Genomic DNA, 12,767 nt, shown 5'->3' with positions numbered 1-12,767 from the left:
TGTTACCCCAATAAATTTAATTTAAAATGTATAATGTATCAATTCTTTATAATTGCTGATTGGGAATCTATAACTTTTTATTTCTTATTGTGTTTCCTTTGTGTGCCTTTTTCTAAGAAGAATGCTTCCTATATTACTTTTGCTATGAACACCGATCTTTAAAATTTCTGATCTGTACTTCCAAAACATTCCTACATTAGATAACTAAATGTTCATCATATCTTTTTAGGCAAAAGGTTAGTCTGATCTATGTCTACTTGGCTTTTCCAGCATTTTGTCATCAGTTATTTCCACCCTTGTAGACATTTTCCACCTCTTCTCTTTAATAGTTCAATCATTGCTACACCAATCTGCTACCACTTTCTCCTTTACTATGACTATACAGTGCATTGGCTTTCATCTATATCCCAACACACCAAGCTCAGGGTCACTGTATGTGCTGATTCCACACCTGGAAACTCTCCCCCTGTGCCTCATCCTATAGCTAGCTCCCTTCCCAGCTTCAAGTCTCCAGGCAGTTTCTCCATTCCAGAGAGGTGTTTTTTATATATTTTATCTTTGAGTGCTGCATGTCAGACAAAGGATTTAGTAGACCCTTTGTCAGAGGAGGTGACAGACCCTCAGAGGAATGTGGGTAAAACAAGCTTGGGAGAACCTCCCCCTCACACAAACTCTAGAAGACTTGAGACGCAGCAGGAGGGCCTCCTGCCCTTCCACGTGGCCTCTTCCCCAGCCTCTGTTACAGCTGTGACACCCAGGGCTGGATAGACAGAGCCAGACATATCTGTCCTCACAGGAGACCGAACTCCAACCTCATCTTCCTAACCACTCTGGAGTTGGGGGTGCTGCTGACATCTTCTGGTTCTGAGGGGAGATTCTGGGTGTGGGGCAAATTTCTTTTCTCAGGGAAACATCACCACCTTTGAACTTTCTACACCTTAAAAATGCTAACATCTTCTCATTGCATAGAATTATACCGTATTAAGGTAAGAAATACCTTAAAGACTGCAATTTAAAAGCCTACCTATGTTTAGATCAGTCCCTTTTATTACTTGCTTACAAGTAGTCATGCAAGTTCTGTGTGTTTAAAATCATGTGACTTGGAGCTCACATCTTTGTTTGTGTTCCCTTTATCTCAGTTTCCAAAACTCTTTAAAAAGCAGTGGCAATCCATTGTTTATTTCACAATTATCTGGACTTATTCATCGAAACCTGGTCTCACACCTCCCCAAAATAGTGAAAAAAGGACCAAATGAAATATTGATTTTCCAGTCCGCGCTTGGAGCACATGTTGTAACAATTTCCTCTTTTTATTCCAACCTTCTTAATCATTGTGCTTTTCTGGCTTATCTTTGATTATAACACTCATTCTAGTTTGCTTCATTCTTTTTACTCAAATCTAGGTGTTTACAAATATTCACTCTTTTTTTACCTCTCTCTCTCTCTCTCTCTCTCTCTCTCTCTCTCTCTCTCTCTCTCTCTTTCTTGCATATAGCTGTACTTTCTCTGACAATTTCATCCACTTATCACTTCAGTATTATTAGACCAAATAAATTGAAGGAGAAAGACCATAAAGTTATATAGTTTCATATTTGGAAAAACCTAGACAAGAGGATTGACACTAAAAATAGCAGATGGAATTCAAATGGTTATAATAGCCAATAATTATTAAGTACTTAATATGTACCCTGAACTCTGCTGATAACTGTATATGAATCATAAGATACAACTAATAAGAAACTTTGGCATCACAATCAATAAGCTTTGTAGCTTATTCATTAGATATTGGGGTAGAGTAATACAGACAATCAAATTGTTATACCTGTCACAGATTTCCTTTATATACTTATCTGTCCTGACTGGCCTGTCTATAATTGTCAATGTAGAAGTTAAGTCAGCAAAATTTCAGTGTCGGAAATTAGAGGTGGAAATTTCTTGTCATGACACAAAAGAGAGAGAATTGTAAAAGCACTATTTCCCAAAAGTTGTGTTCATTTAAAACAGTTTGTTTTATGTTCCAGATAAATATTTTTCCTTTTGAAACAAGTGACCTGACAAGAGTGAAGAAAGTTAAGAGAGATAAGAGAAGAAATATGTGCAGTGAAACACAGGAGAGAAAATTAGATATTGCTTAAAGAGAATTTAAAAATAGTTTCTTCTATTTGCCTTTCTTTTGTTCACTCAAAAACAATTTGGATTTTGGTATTGTATTTAGAGATATTGATAGGCAAAGACAGACCTCAAGAGGACTCAGTTACAAAACTGAACATCTCTGGAATCCATCTTATTCCCAGAGCCACTAGTTTAGTGCAAGCCCTCATTACCATTGCCTTCATCTCTGGTAATCAGTCTGCCAGTATTCAGTATTTTTACTCAGATTACCTTAAGTATTCATGTATATGGCTTAAGTGCTTCTAATATACTTTACTTCTCTGTTTAATATATTGATTTATTATCTCCCTTCTTTTCTTACCTAATTAAATACAATCCCTAAGCCAGATCTGAGGATAATGTATAAAATTACATTAACTGCCCTGTGTAATTTCCTGCTATTCCTCTAACTATATGGAGTCAAATCCAGCTAGTTACTATTACTTAGGCTTCTAATTCCTTCAGCTCACAAGATACTCTTCAATATTTCCTATTGTCTTTTTCATATACAGTTTTTAATTCTATCTAAAACACTACTTCTTTATTACCACTAATATATATGAATTTTATCATTTGAAAATGTAATAGAAAGCTTTTGTGATTTTCATAATAACTTTCAAAAGTTGCTTGTGTTAATTAAGCTTATTCATATGTATATTTCCCTTAAAAGTTTGTAAGATATTAGAGAAGTTATTAACTGATGTGCATGAATTAAAAATTATTTAATCAGAACTCAAATGGGTACAAAATAACTATAAATTTGGTTTCAGTCATAATTTCATACAGAAGGCTACTGTCATCACAGAATTCATGGACTTGTTGGAGCTTACAATGAGTATTTGAATCACTGACATGAGACAGAATGACCTGAGCACAGTAGGCATTAATATATTAATATGATTACATATTAATATATTAATATGTATTATGTATACATCCTAGCTGAAAAATAAAATGTTGACTGCAGGCTTTTTCATTTATATTCTTTGATGGTCTCCCTTATCTCAGTGTTTATCTAGTTGTTTTTTTTCCCTTTTGTTCACTATTTTCATATGCAATGTCTAAATTGTAAAACACTACAAAATCATCCAATAAAGCAAACTAGTATTGTGATATTAGCCCCTCCCACTCATTACCCATATTTATGGAAATTGTTGAATTTAGAATATTTGAGATTTATTTGTTCTGACTTAGGCTTTAAATTCCTTTTCATGCATGCATTTTACTCATGGCATTTGAGAAGAGAAACTTCTTGTCAAACACAGTATAAGATTTAGGTAAACTATAAAGTTTAGCAAATGGATCATGCCAGAAGTATCCAGAGAGAAAATGTTTCCTCTAACATGTGGATTTACTAAATTTTGCCCAATCCTCATATTTTCAACTGGCCCACTACACTGCTGCCAAGTCATCTGTACTGTGAGCTCATGGAGTGTTAAAAGGTAGGGAAAATGGCACAGAGGTGTGTACTAAAAGAAGCTGTTTCTCCTTTGGCAGTCACTTTATAAAGCGGATGCCAAGCACAGATGGTAAAGATGTTCCTGGCTTCTACCACTATCTTGACAGTCCAAATGTGGTAACAGATCACTGTAAAAAGGTAAAGACACACCTCTCAGCTGAGGCAGCAAAACCTCTAGTCTCTTTCTAAATGCTTTCTTCAGAACATCAGGTTCTTGTCCATTTGATTTCTGTTAACTTACTGACAGAATGAATTGAACAGTTATACAAGTAGAATAAAAGAAAAGGCAAGCATAATCTCAAAACATTTAGCAGAAATTTTGTTATAAAAATCACCATAGTATATTGGTACTTTCATATAGTTGATGGAATTATTTATTTTGAATGTACATTTTATTCATTTTTCTGTGCATTCTTCAGTAAGATAGCTTGAAAATGAATGAATTTAATATGGTGATTCCAACTGAAAAGATCCTTAATTGAAGTGCTAATAACACATTAAAAAAAGTGACCTCTAATTTACTTATGGAGAAATTTTGTCAGAAAAATAGCATTAGTGATTTTTCCTTAGTTTTCTTTCCTTTTTGGAAGTTTAACAATAGACCAAAATTTAATCTAAAGTAATTTCATTGGGAAATAGACAATACACATCAAGGAGTTCTAGAGAAATAGGGTTGATTTAATTTTAATTCTTAAACTATGGTTACTTTTTTATTAAAACAAAGTGAAACACATGAGATAGATAATTGCAATGTATTGTAGCTTATTTCTATATTGAAATTTTTCTCAAAATCTACACTTGTGTCTTAATTAATTTATTAAATAGGTTCATAACATAGAGGTCTTCACTATTTACTTATATACAACATTTTAATATAAATGGCAATAATATACTTTCTCTGGGGAAATTGGAAATAATTTTTAAATCATCATTTTTCAGTATTCTATGTATTCAAGTTGATTGGTTAATGCTTTTGACTCTACTGTCTCTTCACCTGTTTGTACATACTAACAAGTTATAAGTCATTCTTGGATAATCATACTTCTGAAATCTTTTTTCCAAAAATCTCCCTATATAAGCCCATGAACAACTTGTGAACATATTAAATTATCTTCAGCATCTATTAATTTGACAGCCCAGTGATACCCCCATTGAATATATGCCTAAAAAGTTTCTTCCCATTATTCATGGTAAGGATTTTGTGGAGACAATGCATTTGTTTGTCTTATTCTGATTTTAGATTTGCCTCCTTATTTTTAATAGAAACATCTTCTGAGATAAATTACATTATCTTTAGGTTAATTAACATTTGGATTTTTACTGTATGTGCCAAGTTCAATGTTACTTTTCATAAATCAATTAAGAAATAAGGTCTGCAATTACAGTGCTTTATTTGTTCTTAACCCAACACCAGAATTCTTTCTTGAATAATTCATATGAACCTAAAAATAATCTCCAATTAATGGTAACGAATGCTGTTTATGGCAATGACATAGAGGCACTCATTGAATCAATAAATCAGTTACAGCAATGTAACTCTTTCCATATCAGTCATAACTTGTTCTCTCTAACCAGTTATTAAAGGCCACATTTCAAATAGAACACCAAAGTCAGTTGCTGCTGAATTTTATAAGACATGTCTTTTTCCCTGAGGGAGTATTTTCTTAACTCAGATTTATGAAGTGAAGAGAAATATTAATTCCTGAAGGTTTAGACTGTGGAAATGTGGAGTTGAGGTGAAGGAATAGTTGAAGAGGAGGGAACAATCTTATAATATTGATTTCCTTCCATGTAGGTTTTCTGATGGCATTGAGAAAGAGTGATTAGTGAAGAACACAATCTCTAAATCTTAGAAGTATTTCTCTCATAACGTCTTATCACTTGAGCTGGGAAACTCCTGAGAATTTTGACAACTTGTATTACTCCAGTCTATTATCTCTTATTAATGTTTAACACATTGGATGAATGGTAAGTAAATTCCCAAGGTGTTTGGTAAAATAAGATATTACTAGATAGTGCTGAGTAAAATATGAGAATTTAGTAATATTTGTAATATTTTTCAATACTTCAAGTTGTTTTTCTTCATTAACTTAGTCCAGTGGTCAGCAAACTCATTCATTAGTCAACAGAGCCAAATATCAACAGTACAACAATTGAAATTTCTTTTGAGAGCCAAATTTTTTAAACGTAAACTATATAGGTAGGTACATTGTTATTAACTTAATTAGGGTACTCCTAAGCTAGCCTTTGCTAAAAACTCAAGAGGCCAAAGAGCTGCATGTGGCTCGAGAGCAGTTTGCCGACCACTGATTTAGTCAATTGATATAATCCAATATCTACATTTGTGTTAAAAGATAAATTGTAAACCTCAATATATATCATTAGGTGGTACAACATTTTAATATATTTTAGCATAATATACTAGAAATCATTTAAAATGATTGATGAACTACATGTACTCTTATGTATAGATTAGGCATATATTGAAAATAAATCTATTTACCAAATTATCTTCAAATTATGATACCACTCATGTAAAACGGTACCCAAAAGTATATTTTCTTTACTTTTGGGAAATTTAATGAATACACATACACATATATGTAAGAGGCCTGGTGCACGAAATTTGTGCACCAGTGGGGGCGGGGGGGGGGGCGGGCGGGGAGGGGGAGGCGTTGTTCCTCAGCCCAGCCTGCACATTCTCACAATATAGACAATATAGGACTGCTGGCTCCTAGCTGCTTGCCTGCCTTCCTGCCAGCCTGATCACCCCCTAACTCCTCCCCTGCCAGCCTGATAGCCCCTAACTGCACTCCCCTGCCAGCCTGATTGCCCCTAATTGCCCTTCCCTGTTGGCCTGATCGCCCCCTAACTGCTCTCCCCTGCTGGTCTGATCACCCCCTAACTGCTCTCCCCTGCCAGCCTTATTGCCCCTAACCACCTCTGCCTCAGCCCCTGCTTTGTCCAGAAGTACATTCGGAAGGTGTCCAGAACATGTCTGGTCTAATTAGAATATTACCCTTTTATTAGTATAGATATGTAACAGAGAGAAGCACATACACACACATCTTGATTTTAAACATACAAAAAGATAATGATTGCTGGTTAAAGGGGGATTGAAATCTTAATTGTAATGTTTTTATATTCTAAATAGTAAAATGTATTTGTTAAATATTAACATATGAATATAATAATGAACTAAATTATTAACCAAAATATTACCTATGATATGGTGTAAAATGCATCTCATCTTACTGTGTATTGCTTCTGAAATCTTCTCTTTTTAGTCTAGTGTTGTTGCCATTCAAAATATATAATTGGGATTGCTATTTGAGTGAATGGTGGAATTCTTTTCATGCTTTCTTTCCTTTTCCTTTGGGAGAATTTTAAACCTACCTGCCATTCACCTACATATAGCCAGTACAACTTTTCCACATCACAATTCTTTATTTGTCCTGATGAACTTGTACTATTCTGTACTGACCTTAATGACTGGGAAACTGTATTACCCAATGTAGTAGTTTTCTATTGCTGCAATAACAAATTGCCCAAACATAGCATCATAAAACAACACAAATTTATTACTTTACAGTTCTGTAGATTGGATGTCTGACATGGATAGAATTCTGACAGTATTGAATCAAAGGGTAGGTAGCAATGCATTATTTTCTGGAGGCTCTAGGAGAAAGACCAATTTGAAGCTTATTCATGTATTGACAGAATCCAGTTTTATGTGGTGGTAGTACCAAATCCCTTTTTCTTTGCTGGCTGTCAGCTGCAGACTACCCACATTCCCTATAAACCTCTCTGCATTCATCTTACAAAGCACCTATAAATCAGAGTAAACAATGAGGTGTCAAATCTTTCTCATGGTCCCACTTGTTTGACCCTTTTTACATCATTACATCTCTAGGCTAGAGTTGGAAAATATTTTCTAGTTTTAAGGACTCCTGTAATTATATTGGGCTACTTCCCCCAGATAATCCTATCTAATAAAGATGGAATATGCTAATTGACCATCACACTCTCACAAGATGGCGGTGCCCACAGCCACAAGATGGTGGCACCCAGTCCCCTCAGCCCCGCCAGAGTCCCCCAGTCCCCTCAGCTCTGCCTCATCCAGCCAAAGTCTCCCAATCTCCTCAGCCCTGCCTCATCCAGCCTTTATCCCCCAGTCCCTCAGCCCCGCCTCACCCAGTCCCCTCAGCTCTGCCTCATCCAGCTGGAGTCCCCCATTCCCCTCAGCCTGACAGGGGAAGGCAGTTGGGGTTGATCGGGCTGGCAGGAAAGAGCATTTGGAGTCAATCAGGCTGCCAAGGGAGGGCAGTTGGGGAATATCATGTCAGCAGGGGAGCAGTTAGGGGGCTATTAGGTTGGCAGGCAGAGTGGTTAGGGGCAATCAGGCAGGCAGGCAGGCAGGCAGGTGAATGGTTAGGAGCCAGCAGTCCTGGATTGTGAGAGGGATGTCCAACTGCCAGTTTAGGCCTGATCCCTGCAAAGGGTCCCAGATTGGAGAGGGTGCAGGCTGGGCTGAGGAACACCCACCCTATTGCATGAATTTTGTGCACCAGGCCTCTAGTCCAAGATAATATCCTCATCTCAAAATCCATAACCTGATCACATCTATAGTAGCTTTGGCCATGTAAGGTATTCAGAAGTTCTGAGAATTAGGGTATGGACATCTTTTGGTGATGATGAGAAAGACCATTATTCTGCCTAACATACTCTTCTCTGAATCAACTAATAATTTCACCATGCTTTCATAATTACTATGTCAAAAATAAGTATTTATCAATTCTAAATATCTACCTTTCCAAGCTAAACCTTAAACACTTCCAACCCTCTTTACCTCATCTAATGTTGACAATAGCAATTAGGGCATGGAATTTGGTTTAAGATTTGGAGTCACATAAACCAGTCAGTTGAAATTATCTGTCTTCATATAGCCATGTGTATGGCTAATTTTATGTATAATACTTTTTTTCCTTACATTAGAGTAATTAACTTATATACAATATTTAAGAACAGCAAATCTTATTTTAAGAATATTCTTGTACATCAGAATCTCTCACAAGTCTAAAACAGGATGTGAAGAAGACATATATAATCAAAGATGTCTACCAGCTAAATAAATTGTAGAATGATTAAGATTACTGATTTAGTGTCAGGATTCACAGAACAGTTCTATTCCCAAATTGTTTAACTTGGGGCAAGTTATTTAATTCCTTTAAGCCTCAATTTCTACATCTAATGTGGACAATAACATCTAATTCATAGAGTTGCCATGACAATTACTTCAGTGAACAATAGCATGTAATTCAGAGTGTTCATGAGGATTACTTCAGGATTATATAAGATATAAGGTAAATCATTATTCAATACATGTTCATTTTGAAATTAAATTAACTGGTTTTTCCACTTGTCTTTTTAAATTTCTGAAGGAATTAATATTTTTTAAAAAAATCATATACATCTTAATTTAAAACTCTGGCATATTAAAAATAATGCATTATATTACTACCTTTTGCAGTTATGACATGTTATACAAAACATTTTCATATTTCTGCTGAAATATTTATATTTCAATCTGATAGAAAAACACTTTTATAATATTTTAACTGTCAATTTTGTGGGCATTAATTTTTAAAGTAACTGTTCAATTTAATTTCTGAAGCAAAGTAAAATGAACATACTTACTCATTCTACATCAGTTCCAGGAAGTTTCACTACTTTTTAACACTCTTTGCTACTAAAATTATTTTAATTGTCCTTTGTCTTCAAAACCTCCTTTAGGTATAATTTATGTACCTAAAAAGGGTATATAAGGTAATAACATTGACTTCCTAGAAAAATAAATAAATACTAATAACTTTTACATAGTGAGATAGTTTAGAATGCTTTTGAAAAGATACCAATATATTTTATAAATTAACCCATGGACCTATTTATTCAAATAATATAAATGTTACTTCTATAAATTGAAAAGATGCTGCCTCCATTAACACATTTAAAATATCAACAAATAAGTAATTATATTCCTGAAAGGTTTTTTCTTTAAATACAATTTAGTTATATAACTTGAAATAAAATTTAAACACTTTGAGGTCGTAATTTTGAATTACAGTTTTTAAAAATAATTTTAAAGTATAACAAACATTAAAAAGGTACATAAATCTTATGTGAGAAGCTCAATACATTATCAAAAAGTTAATACAACTATATAATCATCATACAAATTAATAAAATAACAGCAAGACTATAGAAGTGTAACCAAGTTCTTCTATAAAATTAATTGTTAATTGTACTTCCATGGATTAATTTTCATCCTTTTGCAACTGGAATAATCTAATGTGTACTTTTCTTCACATTAGATGCTTCAGGCATGTCTTAATTAATACTATGTTGTTGCATATAGCAATATTTCACTTATTTTCAATATTATTTAAAATTATATTCATAAATATAATTCAATACATTTATCTAAATTACCAATGAAGACTATTTGACTAGTTTCCATTCTAATAGGGCAATAATATACCCAAAACATATCTACATATGATTTTTAATGCACTTAACATACAAATTACTGTTGTTATGATCAGTTACCTGGACTCAAAGTAGTTATACAAATTTTTACTGCCATTGGCAGAATTTAAGTATTCTTATTATTTCATATTCTTACAACCAATTATTTCAGCCCTTCTGGTTAGTGGATTTTCATTGTTATTTTAATTTCACTTCCATATATGTGATATGTTGAGTAACTTTCATATATTTATATTCTATTCTATTTTCCTTTTTGTGATGTCTCTGTTCTAGTCTTTTGTCCATTACATTCTTAGGATCTCTGTTGTTGTTTTTTTGTTATACATTTATAGGAGGGTTATTTATATACCCTGGATATAAAATCCTCATGAAAATAATTGCAAATTTCTCCTTACTGTCTGGGGTTTGCCCTTTTATTTCCTCAAGATTTTTTGTGGACAGATGCTAAGGTATCCCCCCAATGATTATTCCACTTCCTGAGGTCCATGGCTCTGTGTGACCCTTCTCCCTTATATGCGGGCTGTAACTTGCTTGTAACTGATAGAATATAGTAAAGCAGAAGGGATGTTACTCCTGTGATTAGATTGCACCACAGGACAATGGCGTTGAGATGTCACTTCCAAGGTTTTGTTATGTTGTATAAAACACTGTCTAAACTGTGTGGAGTAAACAATTCTTGCCAGATTGATAGACAATGCAGCCATGCTGAGGAAGCCCACAGGGCAAGAAACTGCAGTAGGCCTTTAGGCCTTGAGCAAAGCTTTCAGGAGACAGTAAGCAGAAGCCAGAACCCTCAGTCATGCAGCTGCAAAGAAAGGCCTTTTGCGAACAATCTGAATGAGCCTGGAAGTGAATTCTTGAAACTTCCAGATGTGCCAGCAGCCCACATACAATGAGAGAGAGAGAGAGAGAGAGTGTGTGTGTGTGTGTGGTGGGAAAAAGCAGGTTTGCAGTTCTTGTATGGAAAAGTATACATTACAAGAATAAATAATAATATAGGAATGAACTCTATGTTTTCTGTACTCATAACTGTAAATGTACTTTTGCCCAGCCCTGTAAATTTAAGCACAGTGAAGTACAATTACTGTTCCACCCAGAACAAAAAATAAGACTGAAAATGTCAACTGTTTACCAATATGTCAACCTAACAGAACTCTTATATACTACCAGTGGGAGTGCAAATTGGTACAAACACCTTGGGAAATTGTTTGGCAGTAGATCCTGACACTGAATATATGCATTTTCTATAATCTTGGAGTTCCTGTCCCTAGCAGACAACCTATAGAAGTGTTTAAATATTCAACAATAGTATGTACAGAAATGCACATAGCAATTCTAATAAAAGTCAAAGATTGAAAAATACCCTAATATCCATCAACATTAAAATAGGTAAATAAACCGTCTCATAGTCAAACAATAAAATATACAGCGGTGAGAATGAACAATTAATCTACATTCAATATGGATAAATCTCCCAAATACAGTGTTGGTTTGAGTTAAAGAAGCCAGGTAGAAATGAAGCCAGGTACATATGATATTCTAAATAAAATATAAAACCAGGCAAGACTAGTCCATGATGTTGCAAGTCAGTGATGATCCCCTTTACGGAATGTTTAATGGCTGAGGGGAGCAGGAGGAGAGCAAGGTGTTGCTAGCAGTGTTTTGTTTACTAATCTGGGTGCTGGCTACACTGGGCCCTTGTAAATTTAGTGAGCTGAACACTAATTGAATGCGCAATTTTCTGTATGTTTGTTAGATTTCAGCACAAACATTAAACATAATAAAATAGAGAAATGGCAAAGCTTTGAGCCCAGATATCCGAGTCCACATTTTTTCCTCAATTCTGTGACTGATAGTCACACAACTATGAAGCTATCCAAAGAAAACACAAAGAAGAAAAACAATGACTGTACAATGAAGCAGAGGATAGTATCCATAGACATCAGATAAATTTGCATCTGCATTTTGTGTGTTGATATTTGACAAAATCTTATTTACATAAGAAAAATTGTCACATACTCCATGGTGCTATGTAGCTGGGATATATACTTAATGCAAACTTGAATTAGATTGTAGTCAAAGAGGTTTATGTCATATCATAACCTTCAATGCAAGACTCAAAGTACATAAAAATGAAAAATTCCAAGAGTTTCTTGAAGGTGACACTCACAAAATAAAAATGCTTTGTACTTTACTCAGTCTATTAAAATAAGCCATTTCACAATGTCAAAATTTATATTTGGTATACAACAGTGGTATGGTAATAATGTAGATGTCAGCCATATTTGCTTACCTCAGACTATATATTATCAGATAACAAAATGCTGATTTTGTCATCCATGATTGACAATAGTTTTTGCTATTGAATAGATTATGTAGATATTTAAATAAAGTAGAAAAATGACAACATAAATGGCATTATATCATAAAGATACATGCTGCAGAAGCTAGATATACCATGCAATCTTGATGTATGCAGCTGAGAACCACTTTTCTTTTTTCTCTTTTTCTTTTTAAAATATATTTTATTGATTTTTTACAGAGAGGAAGAGAGAGGGATAGGGACTTAGAAATATCGATGAGAGAGAAACATCGATCAGCTGCCTCTTGC

Source organism: Eptesicus fuscus, chromosome 8 (genome assembly GCF_027574615.1).
Source record: "Eptesicus fuscus isolate TK198812 chromosome 8, DD_ASM_mEF_20220401, whole genome shotgun sequence".
Lineage (NCBI taxonomy): Eukaryota > Metazoa > Chordata > Mammalia > Chiroptera > Vespertilionidae > Eptesicus > Eptesicus fuscus.
The sequence above is the reverse complement of the archived record's forward strand: the minus strand, read 5'-3'. Positions refer to the sequence as shown.